Raw genomic sequence first — 25,212 nt, 5'->3', positions numbered from 1 at the left:
AGGTGAAATTACAACCTGTCCAGTGTATACCTAAACCCAAATATTACTGTAGCTATGGATATCCATTTACCACAAAATGTGCACAAAAATACGGCCTTTTATTTGTCTCTATTCTGACATAGGCACTTCCTGCTAATGTGGAGTGCATTATTCACTGCAGAATTCACGTAAACAAATGTCACACATGTATTTGCTCTTAGTCATGGCTAGGTGATTTCATCTCACAACTGGTGACAAACTGGAAGCATTTCCACCTTCTTTTCTTAAAGAAAATACCAAAATTTCAAATTGAGCCAAATACTGCCTTTTCAGTGTGTCTCTCAGTGTTCCAGCTAGTCACACAGAAGAGCTCCCTTTTACCCATACACAGCTCCCTCCAATTGCAGCAGGATGTCTGCACTCAGAACTGGAATATAAATTCAAAAGGCAGAAGAGATACCAACCTCTTTAAGGAGACGTTCTCTGGGACAGCCCAGATTAACCATTCCTAAAACTAAACAAATAAATCCCCCAGTACTTCTAAATTTGAAACTCTATGGGCCTCTGGACTGTAGCATAATTGACTGAACTTTCTCTGCAGACAGTTTTCCCATCACAGAATCCTTTCTGTACAGATCTTGATTTCTGAATGAAACATATCCATATGCCAATTGAAAGCATTTTTACATAAAATATTAAAAAAATAATACAAGCTTATATGATGTACTATGAAATTTGGGGCCTTTTTGAAACAGGAATCAATAGTAATAGGTTACTTATACCTGACTGACACTTAAAGGAGAATGTTCAACAGAAGACATTTGGTGAATTTTCTGGAAAATCTTTTCCAGAATATTTGATGGGAACAGAAAGCATGTTGAAAACTTCCTAACTGTAGATGAAACAAAGACACCATGTAATCAAACTGAGAATTAGTGTTCTCAGGAAATCAATGCCTTCCTGATTAATTAGCATACAGCTGCTAATCACCCTCTAAAATGTTCTTACAACCAGACATAACTCTGCCAATACACTTTACTAGAAATTACTTAATTGCCAGGTGATTTTAAATTCCCTGTAAAAAGAAGGTGATCAAAAACAGAAATAAAAACGACAGGCCTAAAATAGAAACTCTCAGTTTTCTAACAGATTTTGGGGCTGAGTTTGTTCTCTAGCCTAGGGAAATAGGAGCTGAACAAAGGAAAGAATTCAGTTCTACAGTACTTAGAGTTTTGACAGATATAGTAAAAGTGTGGTTTTGCTTCTGCCATGACAGCCTTCTTTAAATCCTAATTAAAAAAAAATGAAATTCTAATATATATAAATATTTATAAAATATGCATAAAGAGAGATCAAATTCTAATGTTTAATATTACCACCTTCCCTTTCTCTGCTCCCTGAGTGCCCTAAGGAAAACCTGTGAATCCTCTATTACATTTAAATCCAAGCTCTCACCCGGGAACTTTAGAAAGCAGATGAGTGTTTTCCACTGAAATTCCTATTAGGGATATTGTCAAAGCATAAAAAATGTAAAAAAAAAAAAAAATTAGGAACCTTTTGTGTTCTATTGCATCATACTTCTTTATCATGCTTTGCCTACTAATAAAGTATAATTTTATTTATGCAGGAATTTCCATCTCAGAAACAGGAAAATAGAGAGAGAGGAATTGAACTTAGCTGAACTTAAGCCTTTCTTTTCTAACAAAATATTTTAACAGAGTGTTAAAGAGGCAGAGAAATATAGCAAGCCTGCCCCAGATAAACACTATAGAGAAAAAAACATTACATCAAATGTGGTGTGAGTTTAAGGATTAGAGAGAAGACTCATAAGTCTAGCCAGAAATAACATTAGAAAGTATTAGATGGGGTTCCCCTTGACTATACACTGGTTTTATGCACTACCCCTTTGTGACAATCAGTGCCATCCAAACTGAACATTAAAAGCTCATTGGTGCTTCAGGGGCTTCTTCTGGCTTTACTGTATTTTGGCACTGTGTCCATCAGTACCTAGGCCTGGGGAAACCCATCCAGCAAACACAAAAATAAACAAATCCCTTCATCCAAAATGCAAATTAACTGGAATGTGCCCATTTTAAAGTAATTTCAATACCATGGCAAATAGCTTATAACACCAAAAGTATTTACCTCATCTCCTGAGAATCTTGGTTTTCTTGGTTTTTTTTAACTACAGCACTAATTTGGGTGAAATTGGGTATGAATGTTAAGTTTAATAGCTGTCCTTGAATAAAATTAGATGGCTACATTTCATAAAAAGCATAAAAAGCGCATAAAAACATACACTGGAAAAAAGCCTTCCTCCTGTTTAGTTCAGCTAATTTACTAGTAATTTTTTCAGTGTTTTGTCTGAATCAAAACCAGAATTTTTTTTTTTTAGCCTAAAAGAGTTAAGATTATTTCAATCTACATTCCTTAGGGCTTGTCTTAAAAATGAAGCTAATCTGTGTTATGTACTCAAGTGGCTTCTGTGTAAAGTCTGTGCATAGCAACATCCTAAATAGAATCATTTATGCTGGGAAAGTCTTCAAAAGTCATCAAGTCCACCACTAAACCATGTCTCTGAGTGCCCCATACACATATTTTAAATACTTCTAGGGATGGTGACTCAACCACTTTGCATTTTGATATATTTCTTCCTAACATAGGTCCAATGAAACTTGAATTGAAACTTCTAGTCTAATTATTTTACTTGATTGCCTGCAACAACAAAAATTTCACAATTTTTTTTCCAAAAACCCAAACACATTGGAACATTTACTTCATACCTGAAGCAGCAACCAATCAAAACATTCAGTAGGAAGTTATTTGTAAGGGTAATGCTAGAAAGGAGATGAGATCTTGTCATAACACATGGGAACTAGATAGTTTGTTTCTTTACAGCTTCTGGCATGCTTCATAACAATGGAGATTTACTATATGTCTTTTACATAGGACCCATAGGAATGTTAAGTGAATAACAGAAGACTAAACAAGACAATTAGGTGTAGAACTACCATGAAAATTCCCCTAACAGTAGTTAAATTTTCCCTTCTGAGTTGGAAATGTTGCAATCTGGTCCCAAACTGATGTTAGATTAAAAAAGAGAAGGTTATCCATCAACAAATTAAAGAAAAGTAAAATTTGGGGGTGTTTTGTTTGTCTGTTTCTATAATGGTTTTCTCATGATTGGTCTAGTACAGAAAAAACTTTGGGTTAAATGGGAAAGAAAGCATAAATTTAATGGCAGCTTCATTGAATCATAGAAGGGTTTGAGTTGGAAGAGATCATCTAGTAGAAATAATCTTGTTCGAACTTCCCTGTCATGGACAGGCACAAATTTCATTAGATCAGTTTTCTCAGAGCTCCAGCCAATCTGGCCTTGAACATTTTCAGGGACTTACTTATCTTTCAGATTCCAAATAATGTAATGGTATCAAGGTAACAGGTTTCTCCTGTTTTCATCTGTTCCTTTGAATTGCTAGTTACATTGCCGTATCCTCCTCTCCATTGTTACTGGAGTGCTGCACTCACAGTAACTCCTACTGTGCCACTAGACCTGAAGTTTCTGAATTTCTGGGTGTAGATATTCTCCCATCCCATGTTCTGATGCCATGAGACGTCTGTCCCTCTACACATAAGTAGTAGCAGCAAGCATATAACCTGGCACCTGGCATGTAAATTACCTGGTCTAGACACCTCAAGTGGCTGACTGCACATACCAGACAACATCAAGAAAGCATGAAGGGTCCACAGCTTTATTGAAGGATCCTCTGCTTTATTATTTAGTATCTGTAAGTATCTGCTTGGGAGTAACTCCTCCTTCTATTTTGTCTGTTGCATATCTTGGGCAAAGCGACCATACTTCTTAAGGAATTTATCACATCGATATCTGGTTTTGTCTTTTTGTAGTATATAGCTGTCCTCAGGGTCCCTTCTGCTCAAGTCTGCATAAGAAGGTGGTGTAGCTATCTGTAGGTTTGAAGAAAAAAACATTTGGGATTTACGATATTAAGTACCTAATCTGTCTTTCATTCTCCCTGCAGTTTACTTCTGGCCCTTCCAACAGATGTTTTTGTCTTCAGTAAGGGCTATAAAAATCTGTGGTAAAATCTATGTCTCCTACTTCTAATATATAATCAAGAAACAACACTGGAACTACAACCCAGGATGCAGTAGAGTGTGAAATCAGATGTAAAATATTAGGTCAGTAACTCATCTTTCCTAATGCACTTCTTTCTTTTTCTGCCAAAGTTTATCACTGTTCATAATATAAAGTTATGTGAAACTGAGATTTTGATGTTTGCAAACTATGTAAAAGCCTTATTAGTTTTAAGATAAATAAAATGCCTAAGAGGGACTTGGTCATAAGGTGCTTGAATAGAGGTACTTCAATATTTGTGTTAGTAGTAGAAAAAATCCAGATCAACTGCAATATTTCAATGCCTTACCTAAAACTACTGCTGGAAGCTAAAAGCTTGTGACTTCTACCTAATTTATTGCTGGGTGTGGTAGAAATAATAGAAATATGTAATAAACAAGCAAGGCTAAAACCAGGCTGACATTTCACTGATTCCCTGTACTTGCTGGAAGATTAATGTTTTTGTCTAGACATTTGCCCTCTTTTGATATCATGACATGACAAGCATTTGTTGAGAACAAATATTTAAAGACAAAGTGCCAAGGCTAAGAGGCCACAAATACAGCTCCTGTTTTTACACGTAAGTGTAGGAAGCATTTCATTCTTCTTACAGGAAAGATGCTTACTGCAAAATAAATTTTTCTGTGTTCTTTTCCTATCTAAAATATGTTTCTCTAAATGCCTACAATTCATTTGTGGAGCAAGTAATAGTGATAAACTTATGGCTCCATGCAAAGCAGTGAAAAAGCCATGAAGAATGACTGCAGCTTTTAAAGCACTGCATGTTCCTATTTTATATTATAAAAAGCAATGTTTAAACATACTCAGTGTTGCCAGGAACTATTTTGTCATAAAATAATTTCAAATATGCAGACAGAAATGGTGAGTTCAAATGTAATTGTCAAGACATAAAGTTGCTTTCCAGTGTGTTGTGGTAACTGAAAGCAAAGTCTGGCCCAAAGGTTTTTGTCTCATGTAGATTATATTTTTAGGAGTAATTGCTATTTAAAGGACCCTGTAGTCTGCCTATCTTATTATTATTCCTTATCTTGAAGAAGCATAGGACTCTCAGCACCGAGCGTGTGTGTTTATATCATAAATAAGATCCTGCTAATGAGAAATTTGTAAGACTAAAGCAATCCAATTAAATTCCTTATTTAATTAATGTATCTATTCATTTACTTCTTCATTTAGCTACATGTTTCTTTCATTGCTTTATTATATCTCTGCCATGAATGTGTTTACAGAACCATACAATGGTTTGGCTTGGAGGGGACCTTCAAGTTCATCTCTTTCCAACCCCCCTGTCATGGGCAGGGATACCTTCCATCAGGATGCTCTCAATTCCATGCAACCTGGCCTAAATTTTTTCTGGGGATTGGGTATACACAACTTCCTGGGCAATCTCCCCCAGTGCCTTACCACCTTCACAGTAATGAAGTTCTTCCTGATATCTAATCTAAACCTATTCTCTTTCAGTTTAAAGACATTAACCTATGACCTGTCACTACGTGCCCTTGTAAACTGATGACCCTCTCCAGCTCTCCTGTAGGCCCCTTTGGGTACTTTATGGAGGCCAAGGATTCAAAAGAGGAAATGGAAGAGGAGGACATAGAGTTTGAAGTTGTTCCTCTGGAACAGGCCACAGGCCACTGTGTCATAAAATCACTTTCAGAAATCTTCAGGTGCTGTCTCAAAACTTATCATCTTTCTGGTCCATTATTCCCATGACAAGACAATTATTTCAAGACAGGATTCTGTAAACATTTTCAAAAAACAGTTGTGGGTTTTTTTTTTTTTAATTTTCATGTTTGCTGTTCTTCCATGTTTAAATGGTTTTCCAGTTCTACATATCTCTTTCTTTTCACAAATAAGGAACTCTGCCAAATCCTGCTAGTTATGTACAAAATTGCTGAAAATTCATCCTTAATCTATTTCTTGCTAGTTGCTTGGTAGAGCTAATGTTGAGTTCATTGAAGAAAAAGAAATATTTAAGAATTACAATTTTGATACTCTATTTGATACCCTGATGTATACTCCTTTCATTAAAAATGAACGAAGCTACAAGCTCTTTGAAGATACTCTTCAAAGGAGACCATTTTCATAAGTTCATATTTGAATCTTAGGAAGAACACAATCCCTGTCCTGAAAGAGTGAGCAACTAAATTAATATCTAGTTCTGGAAGGAAGGCAATTTGCTTTAGTAAAGCTGTAGCAACCATACTGAAAAAAGAATTGGGGTATTGGAAAGCCATAATATCCAGTACATTTTACCAGAGGTAATCTGTCAAACTGAATGTCCACATTTGGGCATCCTGCACCAAATTGGTTTTTTTTTTTTTTTGGAAAATAACACATGAAAAAGAAGTAGAACACTGGTGAAAAGCATTGAAAGAGGCAGCAGCAGTGTTTGCAAATCCTCATCCTTGGTATTTGCAGAGTAAATTCCAAACATTCTTGATGAGAGTTATCCAGAAACAGTCAAAACTTTTATTTATCATTTAAAAGGGCCCTTAAAATGGAAAACACTGAGGTGATTTGGTGATCCATTTTATTTTCTTATGAGGACTTTGAGATTTGCTGTTGCTTCTTGAAGCTGTTCTATATTAGGGAGTCTGTCTCTGCTCAGGATACAGGGAGTGTTTCTCCATGTTTCAGCACATCAGACCAGCTGTCCATGTGAGGCATGATTATACAGACCAAAATTCTGATTTGAGAGTTCCTCTCTCAAGGGCAGCATGACCCATTCCTAGCCTAATAATCAGGAAAATTTTCCTTTTGCAACTAATAATCAAGTAACATTGACAAAATTTATCCAGCATGGTGCTTAATTTACAAGGCCCTGAAAATAAAATAATAAGCTCCGGAGCTCTGAAAGTACTCCAAAATAATTAAATTCATGTATATATTTCCTATGATATATTAAACCTTAAAGATATATTAAATCTAAAGGATAAGATGTGAAGAGTCAGCACAACAGTATACTGCAGAAAGTAAAAAACTGCTCTGCTGACTTGGTTCTGAAAGTTTAAATCATACTCCAGGGCTTTATGCATCAGACTGGGGAAAAATACAAAGTGTATATTTAGTTTTTCTCCTACACAAACCATTATTGTCCTTCCTCTTTTCCAGCTAAATTCAGAAGCCCTGATTTCTGCCCCCAAGGCAAAATTAAGGCCTTGGTTGAGCTAAAAATAACTGCTTCTAATTTAGCATTTTACCTCAGAGTAAGTACATTAAGGAAGAAATCTCTGAGTGGCTTTCGAAATGAGATAGACTGAATTGACAAGCACTCTTCTGGTGTATCTGTCTCTTTCACTAAAAAAAATCATTTTGATGACTTTTTCCCTCAGCTGTAACCAAAATAACTGTAGAGTAAGTGTTCATTTAGTTCATGGCAATTCTGCCCAAAAATCATTTTAAGCAATAATAGGATTTGTTTCTCAACTGCCAGTTTCTGTTTTGAAAATACACCCCCATGTTCTCTGAAGTCTCAGAACAAATTCAGATTTATTAGTTTCTCATCTTTCTCCTCTGAAAATAAAGTTTTTGCTCTTTACCATTTTAAAACATTTGAGAGGTGATTAAACTGCAACCACTCACTTTTTTTTTTCAGATTTACAGAATTTTGCCCACTGGGGGCTTAAATTACATGTCTAACTGCAACCAGAAACTGACGTTTTGCAGGTCTTGCCCTTAAAAGAAACTTTCAATTCAAGTTACTGCAAAAGGTTTATCTATTGACTTGTAGTTTTATAAATATTAGCACTAGAATAAAATGATCTGTAGAAATTTTTGGTTTATATACCCCCTTTATCAAAGAAGATAGGGTCTTTGAAAGAGAAAACTCCTAGAGCTAAAAGTTTTTGTGTAAGATAAACAAGACAGTGTCTACCCCATCTTAAACAGACAGGATTTTTCCTTGGTGATTTTGAATGCTTAGTAGGGAACACTTTGTGGTATGAACATTAAACCAATTGCCTTTGTTAATGCTGAAAATTTCATGCTTTAGATTTCAAGAGGCTTAGGTAGCTATTTTCAGAAGGAAGGAAATGAATAACAGAATTAATGTTGTATTTCAGCTAGAAATAATTAAAAAATACCAAAACAAAACAAAAAAAAAAAAAAAAACAGGAGGAGAACAGGAGAACAGAGAAAGAAAGAAAATAATGTAATTTAGAAAGAGAAATGTGAATTCTCCCTCCAGTGGATTTTTCAGCCGAAACAACTTTAGTCCAAGAGCTAAAACTTATTCTGCAGATGTAATAGCAGGGGTAGAAACACAACACTAATGGTACATCCCTATCAGAAAGGTATGATTTATTTGACAGATTTTCAAAGTATATACTAAACACATGACTTCACATGCAAATAAAGTTCATTACTCCTCACATTAAACTCCTACACCTTAATCAGAATTCTTTCAGTTGCCTCCTTCATGCTCTGGCTTTGTGTCCATGGAGGTCATTACTACTGCAAGTGGACAATAAGGAGTTTCCTGTGAGACTCTTCATTCCAAGACACACTGTTTGGGTTCCTCTGTAACTCACTGAGTGAGTATTTTGTGTCAGAGTAGGATGTAACCTCTCCCCTCTTTTAGCTGTCTTTATTCTGATCTTTGACCTTCTGTTCACTGCCCAGTGGTTTGCTAACCAATAACAATTTTGATGAGAGTGTCCCTTTGGATGTTCATGTTCTGTGGATCAAAGGTCTCATCCCTTACTCAGAGCTTTTTATTTTTTTTCTTTTCAACAGAGAGCCTATTTTTCTCTGACTAGTGGTTTTGCAGAGGTTATTTCTTATGAAATAATCCTGAATTGGCAGCTGACTACTTGGATCAAAAATAACAGCAGACACCTCTCATCTCTGCACAGGAAGGATCTGTTTTCTTTGTCTGCCATATTTTCCTTTTTTATATTAGGTTTGACATTTCTAAAGTCTTATTACAGGCTATTACTTTGTGACTGTGATCTGAGAAAAGTCCTTATTAAAATTAGAACACACAAACATATCTGTGAATCAGAGACACTATGAACATGGTAAAGCAAGAAATCATCTGATCAAATAGTAATATATTTCTAAATAAAGGATGACATAGCAGGTGAAGAAGGAAAATTGAGTCATAAACAAATGAGATGCATTGAATATATCCTAAATATATTTAGTTTTGAGCAAGGAGAGTTAAAGGGTTTTTCTTCTTCTAAATTAAAAGTCAACTTTTTTTGATCTCAGAAGAACATGTAAGTTGGTAATTAGAATCCAATACTAGAAAATTTTGAAGTATGAAGGAAAGCACTTGGTCTTTCTCATTAGCTTTTATTAACAACATTCTGACTTTGTGAAATTAGTGTAACAAGTTACAAATGATCCATGAAATTAAAAATTTCTGTTTACCCTATAGAGCTTTCATCCATGTCTGGCAATGTTCTTCTGGAATATATGCAGTACCAGGTTGCCAGTCTTAGCCAAAATGTCTCCAAAATAAGTGGTTTCTTAGTCCAAAGAGAACCAATAAGTGTTGTAAGGTTTGGGATTTTTTCATAGAAACTGATGTTTTTATTTTTTTCAGGAGCAAGTATCTTGAATTCATTCCAAAAGTTGGCCATCACTCTCTGTGACCTCATGAAACAGGCTCACCTCAGAAACCTGCATGCAGAGCACAGGCTGAAGGGCACTGGGCAGGAGCAGATTTCAGGCTGATATATCAGAAAAAACCCAACAACCCAAAATCTAATATTTATGACATACTGTCTCACTAGACCACACGTTAATCATGTCCATAAATTCAGGGCTTGCTAGGTCAACACTCAACAAAATGGTTCTGTGCCTCCTTCAGAGATGATTTGTACACAGCTTTTGACAGGAAAGATCCCCATAGGTCTTAAAGCAGTTCTTTCAGGGTAACCATACCTATTAGGAGACACGAGACTTCAACTCACTATCCCAAATTCAGCTGTGCTAAGCTGAAATGATTTCTCTCTGTCTTATACATGCTTTCAGGTTGTTGTCATCCTGTGATTTGTGCACATTGCAGGTCTTTCCATGGTCCCATGTTCATGTAGAAGACTTTGTACTTACTTTCCTCCCTCTCCGTCTCATTGTTTCTTCTTTCTTTAATCCCCCTCCAGATATTTCTCATGAACAAACTGAGGATTATAAATTAAATATTTTCAATCCAGAAAATGCGAAACCCATATTCTTTTAACTTTTTCTTTAGGGCTGTTAGGCTGCAGCCTCTTTCCAAATTGCTTCTGTGTTTGGAAACATTTTTAACCATAGCTGAATGTTGCCATAGAGTAAAAGATAGTTTTCTGTTAGAACAGAATAAAACACTGTTAGAACAGGATAAAACAATGAGTTCACAAGGCATTATCTAAGTTGTGAAGTCTTCTGAGAGCCAAATGATGCATAAAAACTTAAATTTTCCCCACCATTACTCCTGACTATGGCTACTTATTTCTAGTGCTTTCTTAGGCCTGAATTTGATAAACACATAAAGATTTAGGCAAGGGTTTCAGATTTTAGGGAGGAATCTGGCAGCTGTTTCTATAAAAAACTGCAGTAGTCTCCCACCTCTTATTTGTTTTGGGGTAGCAGTAAATAAACCAATAATTATAAATCCAGTTTGAATAAGCATAGTTTTCTGCTGTTCAGTGATGAATAGTGAGAACCATGCAATGAAAAGAACGTGCTTATTTGCCTCTCAAACACAAAAGTTCTTTTTAGTTTGTAAATTACTACATTTAGACATAGTGCTTTGGCTTTATCCTTGCTAAAATTTTATTTAAGCAATTTTTCATTTCACTATAACTTTCATTAAGATTTTTCATTTTATATTAACAATGGTTTTGATAAATTTGTAAAAAGAATAGTTATTTGTTTTCTAACCCCAATATACAATACCACAAAGAAACAAGAATTGCAAGAAGAATTTTCTGTATGTATAAACTATTTTCAAGCACAAATCTTGTTTCTTCCTTGCATGTTCCTTCAACACATTTTCTTATTCTTCCTCTCTTTTTTGTTTTGTGTCCTGTAAGTTTTATAGTACTATAAACAAAAATTTCCTTCTCTCAATTGACTTTAATATATGTGAAGTACATAATTAAATTAATATTAAATCCTACTTAGTGGAATCTTTTCCCAAATAAGAGACTAAACAAAATGAGAGCCGCCAGTGAGTAACTGAAAATATATTTGAACTTCATTTGGTGAAAATTTTATACTACAAAACTGATACTTTTAGCACATGCATAACATATTTAATATAAAAAACCAATAATTATTAAAGTGACTTGAATTAAGTTGAACACAACTGATATTTGTATCTTTTACTGCAAAAGAGTGTAGCCAAATTAAGGGGAAACACTTGATGGAGTTCCTTTTTACTGAACTGAGTAATAGCTAAAGGATCTTGCTGTTCTGAATGTTTCTTCACTTTCTTGTCCAAAAAATAGAGTTATTTTAAGATTACTTTCATTTGTGTGAGAGATGCAGTGAAATGTAGACTTTTAGCATTTATTTCTCCTTTATAGTACTTGTTATGAAAAAAGGAAGCAAATAACGAAATGCATACACTAAAAAGCAATAGCAAAATTTTTGGCTGTATTAAATCTTTTATAGCTCTGTAAGTTCTCCAGTTCCTGAAATAAACTCTGGTGCAATTATGCAAACTCATAAATACTTAGGTATATTCAGGCAGCACATAGCTCCATGTTCAGCTTTGGGCAGTTTACATCTGTTGCTCAAGGAAACTTGTATACCTTTTTAATAATAACATCAGATTCATAATCAGCATCAATCATCATCTCTCACCTGAAAAATAAAGTTTTGCAGCTAGTCAATTCACAGAATTCTTCAAGGCTGCTAGGGACCAGGAATGATAGACAAGTGATCAGTTGATCTTAAATATTTCCGTGATAGCCATTCCTCTTATGTCTTATTTCATTAAGGGACTTGTGATATCTTCAGTCATCCCATTCTACTGCAGATAACCACATTACTTAAATTATTTGATAAACTTGTCAAACTCTACGTTAAAAAAAAGTTACGTATCTTATGCATGTTACTTTATTTGGCTACTACTCAAAATTTCATTCTTATGATTACAAAAAGATCTGTTCTGCTTTTTTTTTTTGCTTGAATATATTTCTGTCCAGTTTAACAGCCACTTAAAGCTATGTTAGAACTATCATTGTGTTTGAACAGCTCTTGTACATCAAGTAATGTGTTTCATGTGCCACTCATGCCTTCATTTTGCTAAATAAGCTAGTTTTTGGTGTCCTCTTTTAGAAATAGTACATCCTTCACTCTATTATTTTAATAGAGGATTTTTTGTAATTATTTTTCTGTCTTGACTATGCATGAACAGGACTGTATTTAGCATTATAGATGACAAATCTAAAGTGCATGAATTGATGAATTATAGTGCACTGACAATTGTTATCCAGCGCATGACAATTCCTCTCCACACATGCAGATGTATCTTCCTTGATTTCCAAAAATTAAAACCTTTTAGTAGCTAGTCCTAATTACAGATGACTTGCAATCCTATCAAGGCTTCCTCATTCAGTGGTTACTATTTAGCCAAAGCATATGGTCATACTTTATATTAATTCAAGTTCTGTCATTCCAGACATTGGGCCATACATATATGTGGAAGGTCATACCTCCAACATGATATTCTGGTCTTCATCTATACTGAAAATATCTCCCATCTTTTTATCTTAGTCAAAAAAGCCCTGCATTAGTTTTCTGCTCCCTTTGTGTTTGTTTTTTTTTTTTTTTTTTTTTTTTGGTTAAGGTCATAAAATATTAAATACAGTCTCTGACCTGTGAGAATTTCACTAGTAATCTCTTCTCTTTTTTTGAAATAAGTCAATTCTTCTCCTTCAGCTTTTTTCCCCACTTTATCATTCTTATAAAAATCCTGTCTTCCTCATTTTAGCTTAAATTTTTCAACATGGTAGTGCATTACATGCTTCACTTACACCAAGATAGATGAGATATACATCATTTCCCTTCACTATAAAACTCAGTTATCTCAGAAAGATATGAGAGTACTCTGTTGAAATAGTTTTCATAAAGGTAGCTGGGAATTAAAGCATATGCAACATATCTACATTTAGCAATTTCCCAGTTTCTCCAGTACTGCAAAGAGAACCTTTCTCTACTGAGCCTTAGTGCCCCAGAGACTTAAATTTACTGTCCAAATCGAGTTAGACAGTACTGCTTTTGGGAGAGAAAGGCACCTTTTTACTCGAGGTCTATGTTTCTCTCTCAAGTCTATTTTGCTGTAAGCTTCAGGAACATTGGAGAAAGTAAGACAAACATAGCAAGAACCCTAAAGTTTTAGTGGCAGCCATTTTTGTGATAACCCACTGGTGAGAACAATCAATGACAGAATATAAGGCTATGTTCAGTATAAGAAAGAAGTAATATCTCCCCTAAAAAATCATTAATCGCCTTGCACTAGGTATTTGGAAAGCAGAAATCAATTAATTTTATGTGATACTGACCAAAACAAGGGCAGCCTAGATCTAGTCAGCTCTTTAAGGCTGAAAGTGTAATCCCTGCTCATGCAGCTTCTATCTTAGCCAGATACCACTGCAGGTAATGCAGTGTTAGACAGGGTTATGCAGTTATAATACATGTTACAAATAACTAGCTCTGGATGCCCACTTTTATTCCTGTGTCTTGACTGCTTCCAATAATAGGTAAGAGGTGGATCCCCCCATGTCTTCCCCACATCCCATGGCCCATGAGCTCCATGGGAGTGATAAAGCAGCAGCTTCTCCAACTCAGGTTGAATGTTCCCTAACTCAGAACAGAATGCTCTAGGAATCATGAAGCTAATGATTAAAAGGTTATTTTTCCACAGATACAACTCCATTAAGTACCCATTAGCATTAGGCAGAAGGCCACATGGGGATTTTTTAGATCAAGACTGCTGTTAGTTTGGTTTTTTCAGTTGTTTTGGGTTTGGGGGTTTTTTTTTAATCTTTAAGGTTTCAGAAGGTGGATGTTTCCAACCATGTTACTGCTATAGCATGGATAGATCTTCAAAGAATCAATATCTAGGCTTCATTTGCCTAATTGTATTGAATGATTACTTTTTGATAGTGGCAGAGACTATAAGCAGTGGTCAGGGCCTGATGCATACACAGCTGGTTCCAGCAATTCCAGCTGGATCCAGTGGACCACCTCTGGTCAAAGTTAAGACCATCAGCCAAGCTGGTGTTGCCCATGGGAAAATAGGTTGATGAAAAGCTAAAAAAATGCTGCACAGAAGATGTGAGACAAAACATTAGAGAAACACTCATGCAGACACCCAGATCAGAGAAGGAGGAGGGAGGATTCCCCAGAAATTCCTCTGGACTTACTTAAGGATTATTCTAAATAGTTGGCTATTTCAGTCACTTGGTCCTTCTTTCACATCCACTAACATTGTTTTGGCATCTAGAGGATTTTGGAGAAAAAAAGTCAGACCAACAATTGCTTATCAATCCAGAGTCCAAGATGCAAAAAGGTGTCTTAGTCAAGCTGATTTTAAAGGTGGTCTGTGGTACCTGTCTCTTGCAAATCTTTCCAGCTGTACCAAAATAATTCTTTGAGATGAACTCCAATGTCTATGTGCAATATACAATTCAAGGTCATCTCTTCCTTAGGTAGATTGATCTTCTTGCATTGCATTTGTGTAGCTAAAATATAAGTATGAATATGTATACAATTACATGCAACTTGTTAAATCTAGTTGAATTTTTTTTTCTAAATATTGACACAACTGCAGATATATATATATATACATATGAAAATCACTGTTGTGGCACATACTCTGTTGTGGTATGTAAAAGGAAACAGTAAATCTCTGGTGTTTGAGCACGTTTGATACACCAGCTTGATTTCTGTATTCCCATCACATACTATCAGCTGTTAGTTTGGAAACAAGCTAAACTGTAGGAATGCAATAAAGGATGTGAAGTGCCTTTAATTTTGAACTCATTTGCAATATGTTTTACATTACTCTGGAATTTTTAATATAGCCTTTCATTAAAATACCCATAACATCCCATCATTCCTTGACAAGCTGAAATGCATAAGTAGAATATGATAGTGCAATAACAACTACTAAAATGTTTAAATGATTTATTTGATTTAAATTTTCCAATGGAAGGTGAAGGCAGATTAAAATGTTAGTGCCATTAAAATGAAACTACTTTGGTTGGTACCATAGGGAAGCAAGAGTGAAAAAAAATTAAAATTACAATTGGAATCTCAGAATGAATATTTTTTCACATGAAGTACATTAAGTACAAATATTCAAGAAATAGTTTGATTATGTTGCCCACAAAATTTTTCCGTTCCATCTGAACCCAAAACTCTTCTTAATATAGACATAACCAACAGTTCCTCCTTATTGCATTTTTATGCTAGCTTACTCTGTAATAATAGTTGATTGTTTTTTGTTGTGGTCCATTTCTGGAAGTCACTCTTCCGCAGGTTCTTCACCAGGGCTTACTTTCCTTGCATTTCCAACTGCACGTCAGTCTATTATCTTTCAGGTTAATTTGTGTGGTATATCACTGTCGAAACTTACATAATAATACTAAAGCTTTTTAAAATATATTTATTCTTACTGCTTTCCACAAACACTTTTCAATAATTAATCCTATAAATGGGAACTGCAGAATAAGTAACAGCTTGATTAATGGTGTATGACCATGCACCCTGTAATGGTGAAAGTAAGATGCTTGTAGTTGGATAAAAAATAAATAGCATTGCACAAGTACTGTGTCCTCTTAAATAATAAAAATTCCCATTTTGTAACACATTCACATTTATCAGTGAAGGTTTGATGTCAGTGATTTGGAAGAAAAGGAACATAAGACCACAGCATTCCCATTGAAGTAAATAGTTAATGGCTCTTTGCTCATTCTGTTGTGGGCTATATTATCTAATCCACATTCAGTCCACTTAATATATGCTATTTTTCTTTCATAACATTTCAGATTCTTAATAAAAACATTGTACAGTAACCAAAAATTATTAGATATATTTAATTACCATTATGTTAATAAAATATAAACAAATTTAATTATATGCATTTATAATACTTAACATTTTATAAAATTACATGCAGCTAGTTTAGTGAAATCAATTTTCCATAAACTCATACTGAATCTAGTATAATTATTATTTGTGTGTACTCTTTACTTTGTATGAAAATAACAGTAATCATCATGATCATTAAATTCACTTGTATCTAGTATCATTTTTCATGCAGTGCTCTGTAAATAACCAGTGATATTTAACCACCTTATATCTGCTGGAAGCACAAAAAAATGGGGCACAAAAACCTAGGAGATTTATAGACACCACTGATAGCAACTTTGTGATACAGGAGTCAGATAGTCTTTGTGGTATAGGTGACAGAGGAGTCAGCACAGGTGATGGAGAAGAGAAGGTGCTCTGCTAGTCAGGAAAAAGGAAGGGCTGTTTGTGGGTGTGAAAGTCTAGGCCAACTTTGATGCAGTGGTAGATTTCAAGATCCTTACATTTCAGAGTACTTATTTTCCAGAATTACAGTCAGTTTTATCACTTTCACTGTATAAACAGCATATCTGTATATAGTTAATAATCCATTCATAGATAATCTGAAAACATACTTTTTCATTCTCTAGCTAAACAACATACAACACTGAAAGTGAAAATTTAGATTCAGAATCTCCAGCTGTCAATAAAGCTACCTGGATGTCAAACATAGAATGTATTCCTGTTAGCAATACTTATCTAAGACTCAAATCTTTCTGGCCTACAAAACCTTCAGGAAAAGGAAAACCTGAATCTTCTCAAAACATCTGGAGAGAATCCAGGAACTGATTAATGTTTAGGTCATGGTTTGTTTCAGAAATAAATCCTTTCCTTTCTCCCTCCTCCTACTTCTCTTTTTCTTGAACTGTAATCCTTGATATTAGAGATGTGCAATCCTTTTTCCCCCCTTTTCATCTCTAAAAGTTACCTGTTGCCAGTCTGACATCCACTGAGCTTCCTCAGTTCTCATTATAAATATATTTCTAGCATTGTGCAAATACAGCCTGAAATGCATGAAAAGACTGTGAAATACAATACCACTTCCTTAAGGCTCCATGTTGTGTAAGGAGTCCAAATTTATAACAGCTTCAGCCTACATCTCTCACTCTGCTTTTAATGTGTTTCTCTTCTTGACAAATTATCACAGGAAAGTTGCAGTCAATCTTGGTAACATGACTACCACAGGGGTGGTGAGAGAGCGAGTGATGGAAAATAATGCTTGGACAATGGTGGGCCATATCTGGAAATATTAATAAAGCAAATTGAAGCATAACCAAACATAACTCTCAGCACTCTCTCAAACACCTGGAATCTGAATCTATAAAGTTATAAAACTATAAAGCACCAGGTGCAAGCAATTCTTCATCTGGCAACACCATCAAACCCATAACTCTCCAATTTAGCAACAAGAATGTTACAGGAGAAACCACATCAAAATCCTCACAGAAGTACAGGTAGATCAGTAGCTCTTCCATTGACCAGTGATGCAGTCATTCCATCATAGAATGCAACTATTTTATCAGACAAAATTTTGCATTAGTGAAACCAAGTAGGCTGTCTCTAATGCCTTTACTAAAAATTGGAACAGAGCAGAATTTCAAAAATGTTAAGTCAGACAAATTGAACATAAATAAAAGACTGTTGGTAAGCAACCTAGCAATGTATTGAGCTGCAATTCAATGTTCTGTTGACTTCCATATGTTAATATATTTAGTTGAATTTTCACACAGATCAAACTTAGAAATCAAGGCCAGAACTTTCATATAGCATTGGTTGTCACAGAAGTTTTAGTAATTTAGGGAGAAAATCTTTATTTTGGTACACCTTTACCACCAGAACCTGGTAAAAGACCTTCACACAATCTCATTTTTTCATTTCAATGTCATATGTCTTCATAGAACCAGTGTCATGTATAACAGCAGATCAGGCTCAACTCTTGCCCAGATTATTACAATTAGAAAACATAGATTATTACATAATGTTTATTTACAATTAGCACATTTACATGTTCATTGGGCATACATTTAATATTTGAGCCAAAGGAGAAAAGATCAAATATTACCTATTGACTCAGTGGGCTATTGATCAATGGTTTTAATTCACCATGTGCAAAAATACAAAGTTATATGAGAAAGATATATTCTCTCTTTACTACTACAATATTTATAGTCTACAATATACTATCTGTAGTCTACTACAGTATCTATAGATGGACATTACAGATGTATACAACTACAGAAGGCTGGTGGAATTCACTGCGGATCCTTCCTTGTTTCCATATGAAAAGGGGATCTGTAAACTGTATTCAACCAAATAACATACGCTTGATTGCCCATCATATGCATGATTTCTATCTCAGACATCAAGAGCAACTGGTGGTAGATTTCTGATTAACAAATCAAACCATTCTAAAAGCAGAAAAAAGTTGTGAAAGAAGGGAGGATTCTGCAATGTAGAGACATTTGCAGTGCATTTGTTTTGAATTTGTTCCCCATTTAATAGGTTTTTATGATGATTTTATTGATTATTAAAATCAACTACTTCGAAGGATCAGAACATATGAGGGCCATTAAAACTAGAAGCAAATGAGAATGTATAATCAAAAACAATGCAGGCTTCAAGAAATTCACAGTGCACTCATAATAACCAGTGATTAATATACATTTTAAGGAATAATTACTTGTCAATGTTGCATTAATATGCTGGGAGCTTTTGCTCATCTGTAAATTGCTATCAGCACAATGCCTGAAATTATATGTGTATTATTTTTTTAATATATATTTTTATAAATTACATTAGAAACTTACAAAATGCATCTACATCTTTGAAATGCTCACAGTTCTAAGGGCCACACTGCAAATCTATACATTATTCCTTTTGCTTCCAAACACACATTCTTAAAACAAAATCTGCACAGTTGTTAATCTGTAGTTTTCTTCTCTATCTTATGCTCTGGTAATAGTCTGATAAAAATATGCATTTTGTGCTTTAATTCTAAAGGAAACTACTGCTGAAGGAAGCAGATTTCACAAAAACTCCCACACAGAAATTGCATAGCAACTGTACAGAGTATGTCCTGTAACAACAAACCCCAAAGACCGAAGGACCTGCTGTCCAGTGTGTTCTTGGTCACTCTCATGATATATTTACTTCATCAGAAGAGATTGCTTCTGGGATAAAGTCCTAAAACAAAAGGCTTGGGGAAAAAACATCCTTAGCTTTAAACATTTTCCTGCTGATCCACGAGGCAAAATACCATCTATCCAAGAGAAGAAAAAAGTCAAGTGAAACCAGAAAAAACATCCATTGAGAAAAGAATCATCATTCAGTTGTTCCCACTAAGATGCAATAATTATTTTCCAAAAGTGGAGGTCCATCCAGAGTTTTGAATAATTATTTTAAGTTCCAGCCAGCTACTCATTAGTGTAGTTTAACATAAACACATAAAAGTATTCCATCTCCAACATAAACTGAGTTTAATAGTGGACATGCACTCCTTAGAAATTAGACTGCCAAGACTGCCCCGTACCCTGACTTCTTATCAGGATGTTGGTTAAGTCATAAGACAATCCTCATCAATGAAAGGAAACAAAAGTCCTCTTGATGTATCCCTGAACTTGCCTGGTTTATTGTAATCCATCTACGCATTCAATGCAGGACATTTTGCCTTAAAAAAAATCCAGTTCATTGATCAGCCTTGTAACACATAAACTGGCTTATTTGCTCAGCAATCTGTTCTCATGGAAACAAATTCTCCTAAATGCACCATCCTAGAAAAATCAAAAGTAATGCAATAGCACATTGATTTTTTTATGTCTATGCAGAGACCAGGCAAAAGTTTGAGAAAGATCTTGATGTAAGTTGAGAAAAAAACAAGAATCATGTATGTCAATTTGTTTTTATTTTAAATACAAAAATTTATTCATTATATTTTTTCATTTGCAATCCATGTACAGGATTCTGCAATGTAGAATTTCAGCAATTTCTCATTGCTGAAATATCTATTTTATTTTTTAAATTAAAAATAGAACAGAGAAGACTGTTCAGTTCCTGACTTAAATGACCAAAATTATAACCTTATTGGAATTAAGACATTTGTATGAAAAAAAGAAAAATGCATTTCTACAAGTATATTATACCTGTTCAAAAACTGATTCTCAACCTGGCCTGGATACACTACAAATCACACAAAAGTTCAAGGGCTTTGTTTGCCTATTTTGGGATTTGGAGGAGGGTTTTTTAGCAGAGGAGAGGAGAAATTTAAATGAGGCTACTAGTAGAGGAATATCACATCACTACCTTTACATTTAAGGAAAAAAGTTTGCTAGTTCTGGAAAATATCCATCTGAACGAGGACTTTTATAAGCAGAACCCAGACCACACACTATTTATATCATGGATCCATGGCAAAGTAAAGGAATACCAAAAAAGCCACCTCAATATCCTTGAGGTTTGTACAGTTTTCTTTTTTTTAACTTGACTGTAGAATATGGTAAGGACTCTGAAACAGCCATTGACCAAAGACCCATGGGAATATGTAGAATAAATTCCCAGCACCAAAACTCTGTTCTTCTGTACTCTGGTTTCTTTCACTAGCAACAATAGGATGTACCATGGTGGTGTTGTCAGGCTTTTCTTCTCACTCTTGTTTGGATTTTAGTTTTTGTCCTATCCATTTTACGTGCCCGTATTAGCTACAGAAAAAGAGGGTAAAGGAAGGAAAACACTAAGGTAAAACAGAAAAAAAAATTAAAGGACTGTCTTTTTTCTAGATTTGGTAGAATAAAAATTATTTTTCCTCCAAATCTTAAAATTTAAAAATATTGTAATACCTCCATAAACTCAGCCTAGGATATTCTGACACCTCCTGAACCTGGCCTCTGCAGTACCAGCAGCATTAGTGGAGGAGCATCCACCATGCATCGCAGAGAATAGGCATGGAGAGGACACACACAGCTGCAAGGATTATATATATGTGCTGGAGAGAATTCTTGCTACTTGCCAAAAGATATTTGAGTGACATGTCCATTAATGAGATGGACTTGCAGAATATTGGAGGCCTTGTCTGGGACAGATGGACATTATAAAAAGCAAAAAGTAAAAGAAAATTAAAATAATTTCTCTTGCTTCTTTTTCCCTCTTTCTCAAACTCATAGTAAAGCTCTCTTCTATAAAGAACAAACACAATGATGACTCTTGTCTGTACCAAATGCTTAAAGCCAGTGTTAAACCCACTAGTAATAAAGAAAATGTTCAGCATCTGACAGTGAAACAGAAGTGGAATTGTCTCAGACTTTGCAATTACTGACATAGAGATAAGAATTACATGGGAAAACAATCCAAGAGATAGAACTGTTGCACTATGGAGACATTTCTTTCCTTGTGATACAGATTACTAAACCAAACTATTGCTCAGGTAGGTAGGACCAGCAGCATAGAAAAAAATGCATGGATCTACAGCCATTAAAAAATACTTTCAACATTCAAATTTCTTAAGCGTGGTTTCACTTCAAGTGATTCCACAGGCAAAGTTAGGAATGATTGGCATCTTTCCATAAAAACATTAATACATTAATCTTATGAACTGTTGAGCCAGTGAACAAAGCTGATTGATTTAAAACCAGCCAATTCACTTAGAATGTGGAGGAAATGGATGCAGTGATGCAAGGTTTATGTTCAGAAGTTAACTGAATAAGCAACTGGCATTTGATAAGTATTAATTTACCCATAATTTGGTGAGCTACATAAGAACCCCAGCTTTGAGTAAGTTACTGTCTTTATTCTGAGTTTAAGTTTTCACATTGCCAACTGTGAAGAATGAAGCAGAAGAAAAAAAGATAGAAATAATGTTTAAAATACTGAATCAATTTGTTCTGGAAAATGTGAAATATTCACAAAATATTCACACAATTCTTTACTAAGAATTTTACTATTCCCTAGTTAAGTTCTTTTTCCTTCATGAATCAAAAATAGGTGCCTAGCCAGGGAGTGGTAGTAGGCTTAAGCAATGACAAGTATCTTACATGTTCTTCAGCCACCATAGATTTGACATCCTCCCTGCACATCTGGGATGCTTCAGTGAATTTCTTGAACTTGGCTCCCCATTGATACAATTTGGATCCTCCAAACAGAATGTATTTAAATAAACCTTCTGCCTGGTATCGCTAATGTGTACTTAATTAAACAGGATGAGCCATGTGTTTAATCGGGAAAATAGTTATTTGATTCACAGGCTAGGAGAAATTAAACAGGGAAAATATTCTTAGGGAGAATAATTTTTACCTATACAGATTCTGGAGTTGCTGACTGTGAAACCCTTGAAAGACATCCAAGTCCTTGTAATATTTCTCTCTGTTATATGCAAAGAAATTATCAAATGCTCTGGAAAAAAAAAAAAGCATGACTTCTGTCTATATAAAGAAACTACTTTTGAAAGTAAATATTCATTTAATCTTCATGGAAAAAAAGCCAAAACAAACCCACAATCTACCTAGGATATCTCCTTAGCCTTTTGATAGATCTAAACCACAAAGCCTTTACCCTACAGATTCGATGGACCTTTTGGACCACAATGCCAAAATAGGTATACCACCAGCATCCTCAAAGGCTGGCAAAATGAAGTTCTGGTAATTCAGCATTAAAAACATGACAGAACTCTTGTCTTGATCCAGGACAATTAGTTTGAGTTAAAAGCAGAAATACAGCCCTTTGGCACAGACAGTCAATTTTAAACCAAATATCAAAATCAGTACAATCATAAGGAGATTGAAAGTCCCTCCATGAAAAAGCAAAAACTTTCATTTTCTTTTACAGAATGATATTTGGATTTGTAATTCTGACATTTCAGAACACTTACAAGGATGAATACACCGTTTATGAACATTTTCATATACCAAGATACTGTTAAATTTTGTCAAAAATAAAGGATGGTGCTTGATAACAGCTTTCTGATGAGATTAATGCTAAAATAAAACTAAATGTTTGAGAAATGGAACACCTTATTTACAGGATACAAGAAAATAAAAAAATCTGAGGTTATTCAATGAACAGTTCATTCATCACAATTGAAATTATTCAGATAGTCATGAGATGTCTTTACCATTTTTTTTACTTATTAGTTCTGTATTTACTAAAAAAGCATCGCTCCTACAAAAGCATGCTTATCTGCTTTCTGATTTTCTACAACAAATGGGATCAATCATGAATGAAAACAGTGAACACATCCTCAGGTATTAATGAATTGAAGCTGATAATTCTATGTTAATAGAAACCAATATCTGTGATGAAAGCTATACCATCACCCACAGCTTTTTCAGAAAGTGTTACCTTGAATTTTACCTGGGAGGATGCTTTCCTGGTGCTCCTCATTCAGAGAAAGTTGCCTCACCACATCTTTGATGGTAACAGCTGAAAATGATACAGATCCTGGCATAATACCACTTCTCCAAGCAACAGCCAGTAAGTGTGGAAGGCAAGGTGTGATTTAAAGGAACTTTAATGCTGCTGAGGAGAGGCAAAATAGAAAAAGACCATTGCCCATCCCTTTTGCCATCTCAATGGGAAACGATGATTTTAGTTTTGTGTCTCCACATGTAAAAGAAGGTATTTTACCTCACACAGGTCTATTTTATCAAAAGAGCAGTAATTTTATTTCAATATCAAGTGATGAAAAATGTTTAGGATGTCAAATAATCTCCAATTATATGCATGTCTACTTTGCTTAACTTTGATCATGATTTTGCTTAGAACAAGAATTTTAAGAACTTTTCCTGTATCAAGACTGTAATAATAATTTTTTGTGTCACAGAAATGGTCAATAATATTCATTAGTGTTTAGAGCATTTGTCAGTCTGACACAACCAGCAGCATAAAATGAAAATAATCAAACCCATAAAGCAACATCTTTCTACATGTAATGTGAGCACAAATAATGGCAGGAGCTAATGCTGAGAGATAGAAAGTCAACAACATCATCAATTTAAAGATTATCTGCAATGAAGGAATAAAATAACATATATATTTGTAAAGGAATATCAATTTAAAACTCTTCTAATTATATTGACAATAAAGCAGGGCAATGGTGGGGAAAAAAATATATTTCTGAAGTTGTACATCATTATGGCAGGCATGTATTGCACTGGTACAAACTGTTCTCCACATAGTAAAATACAGCTTCATCTTCTTCGGTGAGAAATACTTGAAATAATTGCAAACAGTTGAGATTAGGTCACATAAATCTCCTTGACTGAATTAAGGGAATCAGGGATTGATTATTTACACTCAGAAAGGGCCAACAGAGCCTTGCCTCAGATATCAGTAGAAACAGGAGCAGTCCCAAAGTCCACTGCAGTAGAGGTCTCCAAAAAGTAACATTACTGTGCTTTGGGCCCAATACTTAAACAATTTCTCCAGAATGTAAAGTTACTGTGCATTGAGCCAAATACTTAGTTTCTCATTTTAATTACTGACATTGAAAACATGCAATTTGAACTTTAATTAACATTAATTCTGCATCAAATACTAATAGGGTTTATCAGTAATAAACAGCAATCAGCAATAAATGAGATTACTTTAGCTGCATATTCTGCCAGCAATGAGAATTTTGGGTGCACAATGAACTACTTAAATTATAAATACCGTCCAAGACTGCAATTAAACAAATTCTACTGTTGTTCTTTCAAATTACTTACTACAATCTTGTATATATTATGTTTTAGAGGTGCTATAAAGGAGATAGGGAAATTTTAACCACAAGATAACATCTCATTTTCATTATGCAAAATTATGCTAATTACTTTTTAATTTGGCTTTTTTTTTTTTACTGTGGCCAACGTATCATTTTTTCTGTTGTCTGGTCTAATTGTTCTTGTTATGATCATATACATACACACCCTATTGTCTTTAAAAGATCAAGAAAACAAAAGTAAAATTTTGTCAGCAATGTTACTTCAGGGCAGACAGAGTTCATATAGAATAGAGTTAAGTTGAATAACTCTAAATAGATCAGA

At 34.6% G+C, this 25,212-nt stretch overlaps 1 long non-coding RNA gene across 1 annotated transcript; it reads right to left on the bottom strand.

The window, feature by feature from the left end:
- Positions 1 to 20,424: 20,424 nt before the first annotated feature.
- LOC143695933 (uncharacterized) lies at positions 20,425 to 23,681 on the bottom strand. The gene is made up of 3 exons (XR_013185400.1): positions 23,543 to 23,681; positions 22,487 to 22,585; positions 20,425 to 20,898 (listed from the first exon to the last, which is right to left on the bottom strand). It is a non-coding gene; the product is annotated as an uncharacterized LOC143695933 (long non-coding RNA).
- Between the last annotated feature and the right edge of the window lie 1,531 nt (positions 23,682 to 25,212).

This window comes from Agelaius phoeniceus, chromosome 1 (assembly GCF_051311805.1).
Source record: "Agelaius phoeniceus isolate bAgePho1 chromosome 1, bAgePho1.hap1, whole genome shotgun sequence".
Taxonomy (NCBI): Eukaryota; Metazoa; Chordata; class Aves; order Passeriformes; family Icteridae; genus Agelaius; species Agelaius phoeniceus.
The sequence above is the reverse complement of the archived record's forward strand: the minus strand, read 5'-3'. Positions and strand labels throughout refer to the sequence as shown.